General features: G+C 45.3%; 2 pseudogenes; one reads left to right on the forward strand and one right to left on the reverse strand.

Moving 5' to 3' along the window:
• Positions 1 to 1,437: 1,437 nt before the first annotated feature.
• On the forward strand, positions 1,438 to 12,576 carry LOC136165053 (frizzled-5-like; annotated as a pseudogene).
• Positions 12,577 to 13,854: 1,278 nt separating this feature from the next.
• LOC136165054 (cyclin-Y-like protein 1) overlaps positions 13,855 to 19,824 on the reverse strand; it is a 30,682-nt pseudogene continuing 24,712 nt past the window's right edge.

The following is a 19,824-nucleotide window of genomic DNA, read 5'->3' on the forward strand; positions in this document are numbered from 1 at the left end:
AATATACATTTTAAACATATTTATTAATAGTTATGATGTTTGTGAAGTGATTGATATTTAACTTTGAGGCTGGAATTAACACACATATTCTTCATTACAAGTCTTGTTGATAAGCAGGGAGGAGAGGACTGTTCTGCAATTTAGTTTCCCAGTCTATGTAAGTGGGATCCAGGACACAAGAACGACAATAGCCGCGGTGTGTCTCGGTCCTTTAGTCCAGTCCTGAGTATTTTGAGAACTCAGGCCCTCCTGCCCTTTTTTCAGCCTTCTTCCCAGTAGAAGGAAGGGGCTGGGGAAAGGGAAACAATTCAAACCCTCTTTGTAAGCGTGTGAATGAATTTCAAGAATGCTAAACACCTCAGTCTTCCAGCCTAATTAGAACACGTAGAAAAGAGGCATTTTCAGGACATTTAAAACTTGCAGCATAATAACCCATCTGGAGAGCGCCACAGTGCGTCCCAGTGGTTGGGGCGCCCAGCAGGTCTTCCCGTGGGCTCCCGCTGCGCCGTGTGCCCCGGATCCCCGGCGGCCAGCGGCATAGGCCGGGGGAGCGACCGGGGCTGGCGGGGTGGGGGTAGGGGGTACAGCCCCTGCGCATTACACTGCCGGAGCCAGTGTTGCTTTTCTCTGCAGGCAGCTTCGGAACTGCCTGGATTTTTAACCCGATAAACTGATAAAGGGACTAACATGTTTGGAGTCTTCCAAAGGCGGAAAGAAAATCACTTTCTTGTTGCAACAGTAAGATTTTGTTACGAAATGCAAAAGTAAAGGTTAAAGCCTGGGAGATAACCGGTAGAATATGAGGCGGGGGGGAGGGGAAAGAGGTGGTAGAAATTGTGGATGTCGCGGCCCAACTATCTCGATTCGAATCCCGGGTTTCCCATTTGAGCGCCTACTCTGCACCAGGAGCTCGGAATACCGTGCTGAACAAGATTATCTACGTTGTGGTTTTCTTGGGGGGCATTAACATTAGCTCGGTTGCCTTGGTCAAGTTTCTAAACTGTTTCTTCACCTGTAAGGAGTGTCTGATTCATAGAATTATTTTAAAGATCTGAGACATCCTGTATTAAGATGTGAATGACGAACGCGCTGTCCGACACAGTTAGGACTTGGTAAGTGTTTGTTCCTCTCTAAATCTGAGCTCACCGGGTGTGAGGGTGGCTGCAGAGTGGAGACAGGTGCCACGGTTAAGAGTGATTCTTTGAGCAGTCTTCTAAACAAGCGCTGGACTGTAAGGATACTTAGCTGCTGAGAAGAGATCTGGTAGGTGCCCTGGAAGCAAGCGTTCATAAGCTAGAACATTACGGGAAAGTGAGCCCCGCATAAGCGGGAATCAGCAGAGATCTCTGGAGGGACTTCTAGGGTTTCCCGCTCAGGGTCTCAAGAAGGCGTGATTAGCATTCGCCCCGCCCCCCATAGCTTCCCGGCCGGCGATTGGCCCGCGCTCCTCGGCTACACGCTTTGGGCTGGACCCGAGGGCTCCTGGGGCGAGGCCGAACCGGCGGGGCAGTGGGCGGGGACGCACGGAGAGTGTGGCGGGGCGGCCCACCAACCGAGCCCCATAGCGAAGGGGCGGGGCCAGGGCGGAGTCTCCCGGCAGGCATTAGAAGCAGGTGACCCGGGCGGGGCGGGAGAGGCCAGTCCGCCCGCGACCGTGACTCTGCTGTGGCCACCGCCGCCGCCGCGTGCAGTTCAATACTGGGCGGAGGTGGGCGAAAGGGTGTTAGAGTGCGGGGGAGGAGCCGAACCCGGTGCGTCCCGGGAGCGCCGCCACCGCCCCCAGGAGTCCGCTTGGAGCGCGGAGCCCCCTGCAAGGGAGGAGGCGAGCGGCGGGCGGGCGGGACGCGGCGGCGGGCGCGCACCGTGCAGTCCCGGCAGGGCCAGCGCTGGCTGCTCGCGGTGCTGTGAGGCGGCGGGATCCGCCAAGCGCCTTCCTCTCGCCCAGGTGCACCAGGCGCACTCGCCCCTCTGTCCAGCTCTCGGACCCTGGTGGAACACACGGCCTGTCCCCGCCCTGCCCCCGCCCGGATCATGCGGGGGACCCCGGAGGAGGAGAGGGCGAGTGACCGGTCTGCGGCGACCTCGATCAGGGGGCGACCCCCTCTCTGAGACGCCCCCACCTGCTGCCATGTGCTGCTTCCTCGGATACCCAGCCTCTCGCCAAACTTTCCCGCAGCCAGTCCGTCTCTGAGAAACGGGTAGTGTCCCAGAGACGGGGGACCCAGGCTGGCTACGGACTATCTGCTTCTCTCCGGATTCTAGGAGGTGAGAACCCGCGCCTTCCCCTTCTCCTTCTTTTCCCTATCCCTCAGGCCTTTTCCTGGGGGGCTGAGCGCTATGACCTCGGCAGGCCCAGGGAAAAGGGAGGAAGGGTGAGGGACGGGGAGTCTGTAGTTGTGTTCCAGGAGGTGAAGGGGAGGGAAGGGAGAGAGGTTAACTTAGAGATTTGGAGACCGCTTGCGGGATTGTACCATTGACGCCCCTCTAATTGGGAGTGGTTCCCATTTTTCTTCTCCCCCACTTTTTTTTTTTTTTTTAAGAGTACTTGCCCCAGAATCAAAGCCTAACCGTCCCTCTCCGGCCCTGTCCAGCGAAGAGCTGAGCGCTCCCTGCGGAGGCAGCGTCCTCCCGAAACAGTTGGTCTTTGGACGGATTTCTTGAAAAAGAAACCAACAGGTTGCCAGCCCCGGCGCCACACAAGTCCGCGGAGAGGGAAGCTCCGATCCCGGTGGTTTCCTCATGCCTGAGCTGGCCCCGCGCGGGCTGCGGGAGACGCGGGGAGGGAGGGGGCTATGGCTCGGCCTGACCCGTCCGCGCCGCCTTCGCTGCTGCTGCTGCTCTTCCTGGCGCAGCTGGCGGGCCGGGCGGCCGCCGCCTCCAAGGCCCCAGCGTGCCTGCCAGGAGATCACAGTGCCCATGTGCCGCGGCATTGGCTACAACCTGACGCACATGCCCAACCAGTTCAACCATGACACGCAGGACGAGGCGGGCCTGGAGGTGCACCAGTTTTGGCCGCTGGTGGAGATCTACTGCTCTCCGGATCTGCGTTTTTTCCTGTGCTCCATGTACACGCCCATCTGCCTGCCAGACGACCCCAAGCCGCTGCCGCCCTGCCGCTCGGTGTGGGAGCCGCCAAGGCCAGCTGCTCGCCGCTCATGCGCCAGTACGGCTTTGCCTGGCCGGAACGCATGAGCTGCGACCGCCTCCCAGTGCTGGGTCGCGACGCCGAGGTCCTGTGCATGGATTACAACCGCAGGGAGGCCACCACGGCTCCCCCCCAGGCCCTTCCCGTTCAAGCCCACCCTCTCCGACCTGCCGGGGTCGCCGGCCTCGGCCTCGGGGAGCGACTGCGCCGCCGGGGGCCGTCGGTGTGCACGTGCGGCGAGCCCTTCGTGCCCATTCTGAAGGAGGCACACCCTCTTTACAACAAGGTGCGGACGGGCCAGGTACCCACCTGCGCGGCGCCCTGCTACCAGCCGTCCTTCAGCGCCGACGAGCGCACGTTCGCCACCTTCTGGATCAGCCTGTGGTCTGTGCTGTGCTTCATCTCCACCTCCACCACAGTGGCCACCTTCCTCATAGACATGGAACGCTTCCGCTGCCCGGAGCGCCCCATCATTTTCCTGTCAGCCTGCTACCTTTGCGTGTCGCTGGGCTTCCTGGTGCGCCTGGTGGTGGGCCATGCCAGCGTCGCCTGCAGCCGCGAGCACAGCCACATCCACTACGAGACAACGGGGCCTGCGCTGTGCACTGTCGTCTTCCTGCTGGTCTACTTCTTCGGCATGGCCAGCTCCATCTGGTGGGTCATCCTGTCGCTCACCTGGTTCTTGGCGGCCGGCATGGAGTGGGGCAACAAGGCCATCGCGGGCTACGCGCAGTACTTCCACCTGGCCACGTGGCTCATCCCCAGCGTTAAGTCCATCACCGCGCTGGCCCTGAGCTCCGTGGACAGGGACCCGGTGGCCGGCATCTGCTACGTGGGGAACCAGAACCTGAACTCGCTGCGCGGCCTCGTGCTGGGCCCGCTGGTGCTCTACCTGCTGGTGGGGACGCTCTTCCTCCTGGCGGGCTTCGTGTCACTCTTCCGCATCCGCAGCGTCATCAAGCAGGGCGGCACCAAGACGGACAAGCTGGAGAAGCTCATGATCCGCATCGGGATCTTCACGCTGCTCTACACGGTGCCGGCCAGCGTCGTGGTGGCCTGCTGCCTGTACGAACAGCACTATCGCGAGAGCTGGGAGGCCGCGCTCACGTGCGGGTGTGCGGCCCGGACTCCAGCCAGCAGTGCGCCAAGCCCGAGTGCTGGGTGCTCGTGCTCAAGTATTTTATGTGCCTCAGTGGGCATCACGTCGGGCGTCTGGATTTGGTCCGGCAAGACTGTGGAGTCGTGGCGATGCTTCACCAGCCGCTGCTGCTGCTGTCCGCGGCAGGGTCACAAGAGCGGCGGCGCCACGGCCGTGGGGGACTACGCCGAGGCAAGCGCTGCGCTCACGGGCAGGACCGGGCCCCCGGCCCAGCCGCCGCCGCCGCCTACCACAAGCAGGTGTCCCTGTCGCACGTGTAGGAGGAGGCGGCCAAGGGACCAGGAGCCGGGCGGGAGTTGAGGGAGCTAGGTTGTTTTCCTTTGGTAGCTTTGCCAAGGTCACTTCCGTTTTACCTTAATGGTGCTGACGCCCCCTCCTGGGGCAACTTGGAGAGGAGGGGAAGGGGCTGTTTCCAGGGGGCACCTGTCCCAGGACTTCTCAGAGGGGCTCAGCTGACGTCTGCTCTATCTTCCTGCCTTTTTGAGGGGAACCATGTTTTTAATTTATATGTCGTTTTCTTAATTTTTAACTTTGTTGCATTTTGGCAACAAAATTTACCTTTGCTTTAGGGGGGGTTACAATCCTGAGGTTGGCATTCTAATGAAGGTCCACTTGGTTCAGGGTTCTGTGAACTGTGTGGTCTCAATTTGGAAAATGTATTTCCTATACTTGTGTCTTTAAAAATAATGTGAACAGTGAAAGTTTAGGTTGTTGTGAGCGGGAAGTTTCCCGTGGGCTTCTCCAGCTTACTTCTCCTTCCACTGCTTAAAGTGTCCCAGATGCTTTAAGATGAGCTGCTTGGCCCTTTCCCTAACTTTGGGGACACCCTAAGTCATACTGAGGAGGGGGAGCTTAATGGGTTTACGCCTCCGGAAAGTGACAAGGTTAGGAAGTGTTGAGAGTTTCTGTGTGTGTCCTAGCTTTGTTTAGCAAGCTTGAGTTTCTTTTCTGTAGTCCTTGTAATCATTCTCATTCTTAACGGTGCCAGCTTTGCTTGAATGACTTAGAGGTAGCATTGTAAGTGTCCAGAATAAATTTTGGAATAGTGCTAACCTAAGGGATGGCGATTGGTTGAACTTCAATTCCAGACTGTTAAGATGGCAGCTTTGTGCTGGAGGAGTGGGTGGTTCTTAATAGACTCTAGTGATCTTACTTTAAAAAAAACACACACACACACACAAAACTTGTGTTATATTTTGGTAAAAATGAGTCCACTTCCTTCTTCTGAAAGTACTTAGTGATAGAGCTGAAGGGGTCTCCTTTTTACATTTAAGGACTAAACTGGATATACCTCCTGTAATTAAGTAAATTTCCAACACTTCTCTTATCTGCTCCTCCTCCATCCCACCTCCTTTATCATGTTAAACAGTCCTTTTGCTTTTCTTATTCCTCCTCTCCAGGAGAGCTGTGATTAGAAACCACACCCATCCTTGAATGAGGTGCTTGAAAGGGAGGCTGGCTACCTGTGAACAAACATTGGCAGCAATGAGGGAAAATGACTGTCCCTGGACATTGGACTAGATTACAGCCAGATATTTCAAAAGCAGCGAGACACTGCTCTCTGCAGCCTCTGACAACAAATGAGACCCATAATACACTTGCTTAAGCTTTTGAAACGTGAATCAGTGTAGCAAAAGGAAAGCCGTTTTCCCCACCCCACCTCAATATATTTTTCTTTTCCTCCTCTTCTGAGAAAGCCTGTATATTGGTGAGCACACCCTCACACACTTTACTGTTAGAGAATTCTGTTTGCTTTTCTAATCTGTTGAACCATTCCCTTGAAAGCCTGCGTATTGTTGAATACACACGTACACACACTACACACACACACTTTACTATTAAAAATGCTGTTTGCTTTTCTAATCTGTTTAACCATTCATTCAAGAAGAGTGTGAGGCTATAGTTGGGGAAGGGAGTGACAGTGCATTTTCTGGTAAAATACTGGGGATTAAATTTAAGAAGCTAAAATGGCAAATGCAATTAAAATTTGGGAAGGCCTCTCTAGAAAAATGACAAGTATAACGATTTGCACTTCATTTATACCAAAGTTGGAAAAGTAAGATTTAAGCCCAGGTCAGCTTTTACTTTATGGATATTAAGTAAACAAGTGTGTATTTTCCACAATGGATTTAATAACTATGCTGATGGAAAGAAGCATGATGTTAATAGTTTTCATGAACTTTCAAAGGCTGTTCATGTTTATAAAAATGCACTGCTCTTAAACACTCATCTAAATCAAAATTAAATTTCAGTATATTTGACAAAATATGGTACACCGAGCTACAGAACTTTCTGCACATCTAATTCGTCTGCTTTTTCTGCAGCTGCTTAGAACCTTGAAATAGATCCCCTGCCTGAGGGCCAGTTCCTCTCCTGTTTTTCAAATGAGGACCTTTTCTGATCACCTTGACCTCTTCCCAGAAAGTACATAGATTATTCTGCTGCCTTCAGTCATTGTGTCTAATTTGGGTTGTTCCTTTTCCTTTTTTTTTTTTTTTTTTTTTTTTTGTGGAAGAGTGTAAAGATGATGCAGAATTTATCTAAAAGTTGTGAGAGGATGTGGTTGAAGTGATTTAATTCTTACTTTTAAAACAATTATTTTTTTATTTCGGCAACATACCAAACCTAAAAAGAACAACCAATTTACTTTAAAAACAATTTAAGACAGTTAAGAGAAAGGATACTAAGGCAAAGAGCAGTAATAGAGGTAATGCACTGGAGGTTTTTTAGGTTCATCCCAGTTCTTAGCGTTGCCTGTTTTCAGTCTCTCTCTCTCACCCCTGCTCTCCCTTCTCTCAAAGATGAAGTCCACCTGCTTCCTGAAGTCTTGCATCAGCCACCCCCCCTACCCAGGCAGAGAAACCCATCTATTTATGCTCACCCCCTGTTTCCATCTCATACTCAGTTCTCTCCTGGTTTTTATTTTCATCAGGCAGACCATCCATACTCATGAAAGCAATGATAAAATGAAAGGCTGTGGGGTCGGTTACCAGCTTCTTTGCAGCCGGCTCTGATTTTAGTGAGGATTCAAGGCCCCGTTTAGTCTCATGCACAGCTTTGGGGCTGTCCCTTTCGTGGTTCAGTTTTAAGCAATGGCTCTCAGCATAGATAGGAACTAATATGCGACATATCAGTGAATCAGCTGACAGGAGCCTTAGGAAGTCTTTTTACTATGTATTATTAACCTCACATTCTGAAGCTGTCTAAATTGACTGGAAGAAAGTTCTCTTGGTGCCTTATTGGTTTATCCCTGCAAACCTCTGTCATACTTTCTTGCCGTCGCTTCCAACGACAGGCCCATGTGTGTGTTGTGTGCCACTGTGCGCATGTACAGGCTTAAATAATGTGCCAGCAGCCCTGTTTCCAAGGTGGTATTCATTAGGCCCTTTCCTCCTGGGCTAGGGCTGCACTAATCCTGACACCGGCTGCCAGGAGAAAGCCTCATGGATCCCACACCGAACCTTAGTAAAAGCATCCGTGACCTGCAGTCTCAAGTACAGAATGGGAACCCCAGAGCTAGGAGACGTAGTTATATTTTAATGAACTGCCACCCCTGCTAAAGAGGCTTCTTTCACTTTTGTGCTCTACAGAAAGACCAAGGGGGGTAGGAGGGACAAAGCTTTGAATCACTGCTTTCTAACACCGAATGGGGCCAACAGGACAGAGAACATCACAAATCTAGGCAGGTGTGAGGTACAGTGGCTGATAATTGCCTGCTCCCTCTGTGTGCCCTTTCTTGCCTCCAAAGTCCAATCAAGTGGTCCTGGGAACGAAATCTGCCTGGGTTGAGGAGGGTGGTTCTGAAAGAAAAAGCTACCAAGACATGAAAGCAGGGTGAAGGGTAGGCAGGATGAAAGTAACTAAGTAACCCGACTCAGAACTCTGAAAAGCTGCTAGCAACTTGATGACAACTACAGGATTTATTTCAGCCAGGATAATGTCTGTGGTACATCATTTGAAGACAATATTACTTCATGTTGTTAAAAACTGTTTGTAGAGTATGTATGTGTTGTGGGTGTATATAAATAATTTATATATATATGGGAGATTTAGTGACTTTTGATACGAGTTTGGTGCAGGTGAATTTATTACTGAGCCAAATGAGGCACATACCGAGTCAGTAGTTTGAGCCCAGGGCATTCACTACTTTTTCTGATTTCCACATATGTGTATTGCCTGTCCCATGAGGTATTGTCGATGTCATGTCAAATCCAGAACTCATAAAGCAATGCCAGTGGTATTTTATTTGTAGACAATCAACTCAAATCTATAAATTATTACTGGCAGATGATTATAATATTGAATCTCTTAACACTAACAAAAGGAAATCCAGAGCATCTTGATAAGAAGTTTTTTGTTTTGTTCCTGGAAGTCAGTAGAACAGCAGTTGTATGTGGTTATGTTAGTTTCAAGGTACTTAATTTGCTGACACTATTTCAGATAAAAAATCTGTATGTATTATATTTGTGGGAAGCTAAAATAATGGTTTGAGATTTTTATCAAATATGGAGAGTAGTTATTTATGAAAAACAAAGAAATGTCTGTTTTTGTTTCTTTGTTCCCAATTAATATAGGTAAATTTTAAAGTATATTAAAGCAATGGTAAAGTAAGTAAAAAGATGCTACACAAGTATTTTTCTCTTCATGGTTTTACAAAGAGACACACTGCTTTCTAAGTGATTCCCTGGAGTAGGAAATGGCAAACCACTCCAGTATTCTTGCCTGAAAAATTCCAAGGACAGAGGAGCCTGGTGGGCTACAGTCCACGGCATCTCACAGAGTTGGACATGAATGAGCATGCGCTGGCTGAAGGCGCTATGTGGATTCTAACTTAATTATCAGATTTCTCAGATATGAGTGGCAACCTTTTTATTGATAATGAAATTAAGCACACTCCAATCACAGAAGCAGAACTAATGAAAACATGTTTTACTTGAATATACTTCTTAGGTTTCTCCTGCCAATCCTGTGATTGTTTTATGATTCACTTGAAGAAGGGAAATACACAAGAACAGAGGAACTGCCTGACATTGTGTTGTTTCGTCAGCTCTGTCTAGACTGCTGAAGCAATTTGGATGGAAGCGGTGCTGTTCTGTGTGTCTGCTTGGCAGTCATGAACTCCCCAAACTTGATCATTCAATTTACAAAAACTTGGTATTAAGGCCTCCCAGGTGGCTCAGACGGTAAATTATGTGCCTGCAATGCTGGAGACCTGGATTCAATCCCTGGGTCTGGAAGATCCCCTGGAGAAGGAAATGGCAACCTACTCCAGTATTCTTGCCTGGAGAATTCCATGGACAGAGGAGCCTGGCGGGCTATAGTCCATGGGGTCACAAAGAGTTGGACATGACTGAGCAACTAACACCTTCACTTTCATTAAGGTCTAAACACCAGTCAAGGAGCCCAGATAATGAGATATATATTCTCCCTCTATATTTGTGGAGAACTGGTTCCAGGAACTTTCCCTCCTGCAAATACCAAAATCCACAGATGCTCAAGTCCTTTATGTAAAATGGTGCAATATTTCCATATAACCTACACATAGTCCTTCTGTCTTCCCCCTGCATCTTCCCATATACTTTAAATCATGTCTAGATTACTTCTAATGTCTAATACAAATCCTCAGTAAGGAGTTGTTTTAAGTATAATGCAAATGGTTGGTGGTATGCAACAAATTAAAGTTTTGTGTTTCGGAACTTTCTTAAATTTTTCCCCAAGTATTTCCAACCCATGGTGATTGAATCCACTGATCAGAACCTGTGGATACAGAGGACCTATTGTAAGTTGATTTAAAGTTGCCACTTCCCACACAATATGGACAGATGCTTAGCAAGCCTGAGAGAATGTAGTGTCAAAGTAAGATGAGTATTGTTAGATTGGTACACATTAGGGCATTTGAGAGAATAGAAAATACAGCAGTTGAGCTGGATCCTGGTAGAAGAGCCACTGTGCCTTCCCCATACAGGTCTCCATAGTTGACACATCTTCCTGATGCTTTCTCATTGCTTATTTCCCACCAGTAGGAAAGGGGCCTGTTAGACTTGGGTGGCTAGAGAAATAGGTCATAATGCATTGTTAGTGGTTTAGTTGCACAGCTCTTTAGTTGGTCACATCCAACAGGAGAGGCAGTATAATTGTTCTATGCATAGATTTGGGAGCTAGACTGACTAGGGACTCAAATTCCAGCTCCATCAATCATGGGCTGCTTGATCCTAGACAGATTGCTTAACATTTTGGTACTCTCATCTTAGTACTTTCTCATCTGTGAAAGGGCGATGATGATAGTATTTATATTTTAGAGTTGAGAGGATCTGAAGGATTAAACCAGGTTAAGGTAAGTATCAATAAAATGAGGAGGAAGCAGCCATTCAGGCATGGGATGGGAGAGAACTGAAAGACTAGTTTTCAAGTTTGTGTCTGTGTAAGAATCACTGGGGGTTCCTATTAGAAACATAGATTTCCTGGCTTCGCTCCAGGAACTGAGATTCGTTTAGTCTAGGGTCCAGGAAGTGGTTCTTTTTGTTTTGTTTGGTTGTTTAAACTTTTAGAATTACTTTAGGTTTACACAGAAGTTGCAAAAATGTATACATCTTGCCCTAATATTAACATATTATCATAGCACTTTTGTTAAACTGAAGTCAAGATTATCATAGTACTATTAACTCCAGACTTCATTTGGATCTCACCAGATTTTCTACTAATGTTTCTTTATCTGTTCCAGGATTCCACTCATTTCTTACAGGTTTTCAGCCCATGAGAAGCAGATGGTCTAGGGACCACATCTTGTGAGATACTGGGACACGTAAAGGACCAAGCAAGGTCAAACTGCCCTATCCTCATGTTGGGAAGATGAATGCAATTTTGAAGCAGAAGGGAATAAACCGGTGAGGCTCTGGAGGGGATGGGGGTGGATATAGCAGTTTGATTTTAAGCCTTGGGATGGAATTGCCTCCGTTGGATGAGAGGGGTTACCTTAAGAGTGAGGCATCTGTTCCTAACGCCAGGTGAAACAAGTTGTGGAGTCTGGAACGTGGGGTTGCTGCTTAGCCTGAGGTGATATGTCTAGAATTGTGGGCAGGTCAGGGGACTGAGTGCAGCAGATGGGGATCAAGCACCTTGAGGAGGGCCCAGGTAGTTGATTAAAGGGGATCACAGGGACCAGTTAGCCTGTGAGCCATATAAATCCTGTACTTCCTGGAACATGCTAAGGCTTTGGAAGTGGATCACAGTAGTAACCAGCATCAAGCACTGCCACATTTGGCACTAGCAGAAAGTTAAAGGGTGAAGCTGAGATGATCCTCTTGAGAGAGGCCAGTGGGAGGTGACCAAACACTGAACCTTTGCCCTTGGAAGAGTCAGTTCCCACAGGGAGGAAATACAGGGCCACCATCTGGGGAGCCAGAAGTAAAGGTTGGAAATGAGAATGCTAGGATGAAGGAATAGATGTTTTAAGAAAAAGTTAGGAGAACAATCTGAGTAGATATGGACACATTCTTGAGTTCCTTAGGTTCTGAGGCTGTTGCTGAATTTTTCTAATATTCAAATTACTAGCTCCCTTCACATTTACCTGGGCCTTTTTTAAAGAATGTTAACCACTTTTCATTTGACTCTGGATTCCTCTTAATTTCTATTTCACTTTCCTAGTTCTTTCTGCATCCTAGAGTTCCCTAAACCACAAAATGGTATTCTTAAAATTTGTTTCACATTAAGTAAATTGTTCTCTCATCTGCCAAACCCATTTAAAATAGACTAAATTGCCTCAGAAACCAGACTGCACCTGTGTACAAGGGACCAGACTTTGCTGAAGGGCTCCTGGATTTTATTTTTGCTGGCAGTGTCAGGCTGGCCAGGGTGGTAAGTGGCCAACAGTTGAGATCTTAGGTGATCTAATCCTTGGTAGATGCTAGGGATAATCGACAGATTCTGCACAGAAACTAGGCTTGCCTGAGAGAGGCTCTGCCAGCCATCAGGTGCTTTACCTAGTAGCTCTGAACTCACAGACCACAGCTTCTGGGCGAGGAACAGTCCTAGTCACTCTACACGTGGTTAGAAGGCTTGTGTGATCAAAGAGTCCAGGTAACCTACATGCTGTATGGAAACACTTCCCAAAACATTGCATAACCTGAAATATAGAGTGAATGATTTTCCAGTAAATACTGACTTCATCAGCGCTTTTAAAAAATCAAGTAATGGTATATCTTATAAAATGGGAAAACTAACAAATGAAACATGAGTTGTTATAAAACCAGGATTTAGTAATGTTGAATTTCAATAATGGGCATACTTTAGATGTGATAGAATAGGGTCATGATAGAATCTGATAGAATCTGATAGAATCTGATACAGAATGGAAAAAACTTCTCAGAAACACTGGGCCCTACGTTGTCTTAGGGTGAACCACGTGAATTTAATGTAGAAAAATGACAACTTCATTTGGTTCAAACATAGATTTGAAACCTTTGTCTTGTCCTTATAAAATTCAGTTCACAGTATTCCAGTTAAAATTGCACCGTCAGTATATTCCAAAAACTAAAAATGAAAATAAATTTGAGTTGAGGTATTCTTTTATAGTCTTAGTACTTTAGGGAATAAACTCTTCCTAGGTATAAAATCTCAACACTACCCTATGGCCCCTACTAGGAACTAGTTTTCATGCCCTATAGTACTTATGAGAACCTTTAAGTTTTCCATTTATCAAAATGGCTGTAATTGTCTCTAGACCTAACACTGAAAGAGCAATTTTTAGTGATTCTAACTTGTCTTCAAACTACAGTCGTGTCCAAGCAGTGTTCCTACCCCCACTTTTTTTTAACCTTTGACCACACAAGATGTGACAGCATTTCTGCTTAGTAACTGGTATATTATTACATGGTACAAGCTATCTTAGTGATTTGTCATAGTTTTTCTCTCCTTCTGCACTAATTCGGATTATTTCTCCTAATCAACAACTTACCAAGAACAAAGTTAAAAGATCTGACCTTAGGTAGTGAATTAAGGTGGATGAAGACACAACGATACTATCACGAGTGATGGAATATTGCGCGAGTGCAGTGACTAGGGTCTTAAAGAAACCTTATGGTGATCTGGTATATTACATGGCTTGTTTAGCAGTCACCCTCTTTATAACAACCGCAGTTCTACCTCCTCTTCTTCCACTTTCTTTCCTGTTCAGTGGCTTGAAATCCTCAAGTAACTCACGTTCTGATTTACCAGTATTTCTGTAACTCCTTCCTGTGTTTTACCTTTTATCTTCCAATGTGCTTTTTTCCCCTGTTGGTACAATAACACACAATTCCAAAGTGCCATCGAATGCACTATGCCACTGAGCGCCACAGCCAGTGATTTTAAGTGTACTAAATTATCTTCTGGTTGAAAAGAACATAAGCTGAAGAAATAAATGCCTCTTAACTAAAGGCAAAGGTCAAAGCAACTTTTGAATGCGTAGTCGGAAAATGCTTTCAGGCCTGCCTATCAGAGCGGATTGAGAACATTTGCGCTAAGCAGAGCCGTGATGTTATGTGAGCAGTGAGAAGGTGCACAAACAGCCACGTATTTTAATTAGAGTTTATTAGCTTTTCTTTTAATATAAACATGAGGAAGAAAAACCACACAAGTTGGAGCATTCTTTTCAAAATAAAACTGCAATCGATACTTGAATCTCCAAGCTCCATAAACAATATTTTTTGAGGTGGTAGACTGTAGTATTTTATATCCATTATTTATGTCTCTGTCCTTTAAAAATGATGGAACCTGTGGCACTCAATATAATGTGAAGCCTTGCTATAAAGAGAGAAAATATTTCTGGCCCAGAAATGCTTTGTTTACAGGCAAAATTCCTAGGATTATGTTTGAGAAGGTAGGAGAAAGATTTTACATAGTTGAGAACACTTTTTTTTTTTTTTAATGTTTCAAGTTTAGGTGACATCATTACCAATTTCCTAAAAGACCGATTACTGGACCTTCCTGTCTTTTAATGGGCTTCCTGGTGGCTAAGGGGTACCCTGTGTTTTAAAAAGTCTGAGGTAAGGGTTCCTAAGATTTATCTTTCCTCAAGTAACAACTTGAGGTGACACGCCTACAGCCAGGTTAACACGCAAAACAGAAAAGCTGTTTCATGTCGCTTACTTTCCTGTCACTAGGGTCCAGTTCTTTTCAGTTTATTACCGAGAACTAATGCTATTGTTCGTAATTCCTTTACCAAACCTAGAAAAAAGAAACTTCCGTGCTCAAGCAGATCAACAGCCCAGCCAGGCAAAGGACTATTTTAAAAAGAGGAGGCCAGGTCTATAAAGATCCAAGATATCCTCCTGAAGTCTTTGTGCAGTTTGAAGCTGTGATACTTGTAGAAATATAAATGCTACAAACTTACGAAACATCACCTGAGAGTTTACTTGAATTTCTTCTAAACTCTTTTACTTTTATAAATTTTAAACATTAAGCTCTTAATTTTAATCTTTTGTTTCAGCCTATTGTTTGCCATCTTCAAGAGGGACTGAAACAAAAAATTCAAATTAAAAGCTTAACATCCAAGATTTACAAAACTAAATGAGTTTAGAAGAAATTCAAGTAAACTTTCAAGTGGTATTTTGCGTCTGTAGCATTTATACTTCTGCGGCAGTGTCCTGGAGTGTCCAAGCACGCTGTATTAAAGCTTAAAATTGCACCAAGACTTTTGGGACACCTTCTATTTCACTATCTGCTTATTCCTGGACTAACAGGTTGGCTGGAATTACGAAAATAGCCTTTAATACAAGTATTTAACAAAGAGGAAAATCATCAGAAAATGAGAAGCACCATTAGAGTTAACAAGAAACGCAACACGGACCCAACAGAAGTAGGTAACAGCATGCTTTCTCTACTTATGATCCCAAACATGCTAGCATGCTAGTAAGCAGTGCTTGCAAAAAAACTGAATGACAGGTGTTATTCAGCAGTTTTTGGTTTGAACTGATTGCCAAAAATGACTAGCAACTTCAATGAAATAGGGAGGAAGAATCCTTCAAAACCTAACAATGCTACAACAGGCTGTTCCTACGTTAGGAGTCCCATGTTTGAATGGTAATACTGCATTGATTCTAAAGGAATATGCAGCAATATGGGTGAGAAAAATAGGAAAAAGTAAAAGTTATATAGTTAGTGTCTTTAAAGTCTAAAAATTTAAACTATTAAAAAAACCTCACATAGTTCACAGTTATCAGCCTACACAGTAAGCAAATATCTGTGGGTGGGTTGGGAGCTTTTAGCTTTGGAGTGGTTTTTGTAACTCTGTTTACATTAAAAAGGACAGAAGAGTGTGTTGCCTTGACAAGGTCCAGTTTTTTCCTATGACCATAACCTTTGCTGTCTGCAAGTCTCTTGAATTCAGTGTCTTTCTTCTAGGTGAAAATACTAACTTTGCTGGTTTCTCAGCAGGAGAGGTGGTATTTCTTCAGTCCTTGTTACGAGGGGTTCATGATGTTACAACCCCTCACTTCTCTCTGTTCATAAGAGGATGGCATTGGAGCGCTGAATACCAATGAAATTATCAGCGCTGAAAGACCTTCTCACAGCAACTCTGCCCAAGTCTTTGTATGCGTCTTCACACAGTCTGGAGATGGCCTAAGAAAGTCAATCAGATAGAACATAAGTATAATTGGGGAAAAAAGTCCCAACCTTAAAGAAAGCAGCATTGATAAGCCACACACCTGCATTCATTTAGGTTGACAGTTGCTGCTACTTTGGATAGCTCATATCTACACTGCTGATTCCCGAAGATAATATTCTCCAAGGGCTATGATGAGATTGCTGGGGCAGGGAGGAACATATTTAAAAACTGGGTTCCCAAAATAGGCCCCATCTAACAGCAATATGATGTTACCTACATACTAGATCCTTAAGCATAATGAACACACCTGAGCAAAGTCAGTGTTTACCAGCTCTTCAACCTCTATTCAGTCTTCATTATTTACTTCGCACTAAGAGCATTTCAATGAGGCAGGTGTATGCTGAGGGCAAGAAAGGCCTAGTGATGAAGCACTACAAAGTGCTATCTCACAGGCATGTAAATTATCGTAGAAAAATGTCTTATTTCTAAAGTACCAAGGTACCGGAAAAAGTGTCAACTGTATATGTATTCATTTCAGTTGTAAATTTTGCTGTATACCCACCAGAAATCACAAACTACTTCAAATTACTCTTCAAATCACTACTACAAATTACTTCATCCCATGTATGTTACCACTTCCATTAAAAACCCACCTACTTTCTACATCCAGTTTCTGAACCCACATTATAATTTCCAAGTATAGGTCTCACAGCTTAGCCCCTGATGCTTCTGGTCTAATAAACTCATGGGGCTGAACTGTGATACACACAAACACACACTACAAGCCGAGGCAGTTAAGAGTGGTAAGTAATTATCAATGTACATATGATTAGGGATACAATTGTAAGAAATTATTCCTGTATGGTTATATGTAAAGTGTGGAGGTTCAAATGGAAAACCATTAAGAGCAATTAAATCTGATTTAAAATATTCTGAATTATGGTTACATAAGAGATATCTGTAATTTAAAAAAAAAAAAATAATGTGAGATCTCTGTCTAACCCATAAAAGACACAGGGAATAAGATGCCAATGGGTTAATAAGCTCTTCAAACTGTTAGTCACTGCGTAGTGTAAGTCAGCCACAGATGCTGGCTTTGGTGGCTGACAGAAAACCCAGTTAGTGAATCCCCAGTCTTACCTCTAGGCTCTGTGCTCTTTCTTTGCTAAGAGGAGCAATTAGAAAACTCAGGTTGTTGTCACCTGCTAAGGAGCAAAGGTCAAAGTAGTATTTGGCATAAACACTGGTGGGAACATGAATATTAAACTGAAGGAGCTTCAGAAAGTGCCTTCGCATCTCATTCCTGGGGGAGGAGAAGACAAACCAACATAGGACAATTTTAGTCAACTGGGCTATCTTCAGAAACCCCATTCTGTGCCCCAACAGCTCTAAATACAGTTTGGAAACAAACAATGGCTCCCCAGCTGGATTAACACACTAATGTTCAAACAAGGTACAGCTCTTTGTGGTTCTTCCTGCGTCCTGGCATTTGGAGTTTGGGACAAGGAGGGGAGGTTACGGCCCTCTTATGCACCCATGCTGCTGACTCGGGGGCTCATTCTTCAGAGTTCCATTAGTGCAGCTGGCATTCATGCTCCACGCTCACTCACAAGGCCCTGCTATAGCCATCAGATGAAAGGAATGATGTATGCTGTTTGTTAGCTCTGGAGAACTTGCAGACATTTTCACCGATAACAGGAAGGGACTTATTGAAGTAGAGATACGCCAAGAAAAGGAGTAGGCACATCACCGTGGCAGCAAAAGGGGCCATGGAGAGCCACTGCTATTATCTCTGAGGGGAGAAGACTCTTGAGGCAACAAGGATTCATCTCAGATAAATAAATAAATAAGCTACACTCGATGCGAAAGGGAATCCCCTCCCCCCGCTCCAGTGCAGGGGACTGTGGCAAAGGGCAGAATGCAGGTTTCTGTCCCCAGTAGGACCAGAAGGTGTTCCTGGGACAGGATGGGATGCACTTTTTAAGCTATGGGAGGCAGTAGGGTTAAGGGGAGACGTCTTGGCTAGACTAAATGCACTGAGCAATGACCCCGATGGAGCAGCTCCCCCTGTGCTCCGTCCGCCGCACAGGCACGCAGGGGGCGAATTCAATGAAGAGGGAAAGTAGGGTCCTGGGGGCAGGTCTTTCCTGTGGGACCATACACAGTCATTGCTTGTCTAATGTTTAAGTAAATAAAATCAGAGTAAGTCTTACCACTTTCACAGCAATCACTTTAAAGAGTTAATTATATAAAAATGATAAATACCCAGACAAATGAAAGTGACTTATTTTTCAAAATATTTGTTTCCTGGTTTTAAAGTGTTAATCTTTTATCCATTGGTAAGTCATCAAATGTTTGATGTTCTCCTGCGTGGTGAGCAGAGTGTGAGCAGAAATGAGGTTTCTCACTTGTTGAACTTTAAACCTAACTGAACCTACCTCCAAAATTAATTTCCTGTTCATATGGCCATAAGTCTATAGAAATGTAAATCAGATAATGTTTTGATAATCAGCTAATCAGGACTTAATTTACTACAGGAATAAATGCACTTCACTATACCTTTTATATTCTCTTCCACTAATACATTTTAATTGTGTGGAAATACAGTACTTCATAGGATTAACATGTCTATTAACAGAGCTTTACTTACTGAAGAAAAAAGCATTAGGACTACAGAATACGCTTCTGCGTTTTTTTTTTTAAATGACTAGATGACTGAAGAGCATGCCATTTATAGGCGCAGCAAATTTTCTGAACAGCAGCTGCTCAATATATTCAAACAAGATACATGGATGTTAGAAACTTTTAAGGAAAAGCTGATAGATGCCAGTTTTTCAATTTAGACTCAAAATGAGACCATTATAAATAGCAGCCAACAGCAGGGGGATGAGACAAATGTGACTTGAACACTTGGCTGTAATGCTTTCCAGTTTCCAAAGATCATAAGCAAAAGCAACCTATTACGAACACAGCTCCTGGTGATTCTGTTGTACACAGAGAAGTGCTGTTTACAATTAGCTTCTTCCTGTAGCTAGACACTGCCATCAGTGCTACTGGGCTCACATTTATGAACATCCACACACTTCCCTGCATGTTCTCTGATGCTGTAACTGGACCCAGAGCCCCTGTCAGCTTAGTTGCAGGTTCTGAGAAAATTTCATGGCAGACCTGGTGTTTATGATTACACATTTTCCTTCCTTCAAGGAACCAGTTTAAAGATGGATGATAGTGGTGCTCAATGTTACCTTAGTTTCTACAAATTCCAAAAGTACTTCTACTTATCTCGAATTATCTGCCGTAACACTAAGGTGGCTACCAGCAATATCACCATGACACTTTTTATCATCAAAGGGGACATTTTCACCAAAAGCCACTTTGACAGCTACTGACAATCACTGGTCCCTTCTCTTAGTCACAAGCTTCTTTGCTTCAGTTGTAAATATGCACTTTGGTAAATCTGAATTAAGAGTCAGGGGCAAAGGTAACAAAAACAAACTCTTGCCACTGCCTGCCATGACCTTGATCGTTCTCTGCTGTTCACTATAATAAAGAGGTACCCCTTTATGTTTTCCTAAATGCCACCCACAAGGACATTTTTGTTGTCAAGTGAGCACTTCTAGAGTCTGCTGCAAATACCTCTCTGGTTCCTGCTGCCTCCCACCCTCGGGGCCCTTCCCTGCAGCCAGACAGCAAACCTGATGTTTCACGCCCATGGGAGCATGCCATCTGTGAGGAACCCCCCAAGTTAATCGAGGCCCCACCAAGTACCGCTGTGGTTGCTGAGTGCCCCGGGTGAGGCCCCACTGACACTTCCTGGGCTACCTGAGACAAAGGAGTTTCCTAACTCAGCAGACCTACTTCTAAACATGGGGAACACTCCTGACAGCGGAGGAGACAGAACACAGAGATCTGAAAACTTTCTATCTGGTCATCTGT

This window comes from Muntiacus reevesi, chromosome 3 (genome assembly GCF_963930625.1).
Source record: "Muntiacus reevesi chromosome 3, mMunRee1.1, whole genome shotgun sequence".
NCBI lineage: Eukaryota > Metazoa > Chordata > Mammalia > Artiodactyla > Cervidae > Muntiacus > Muntiacus reevesi.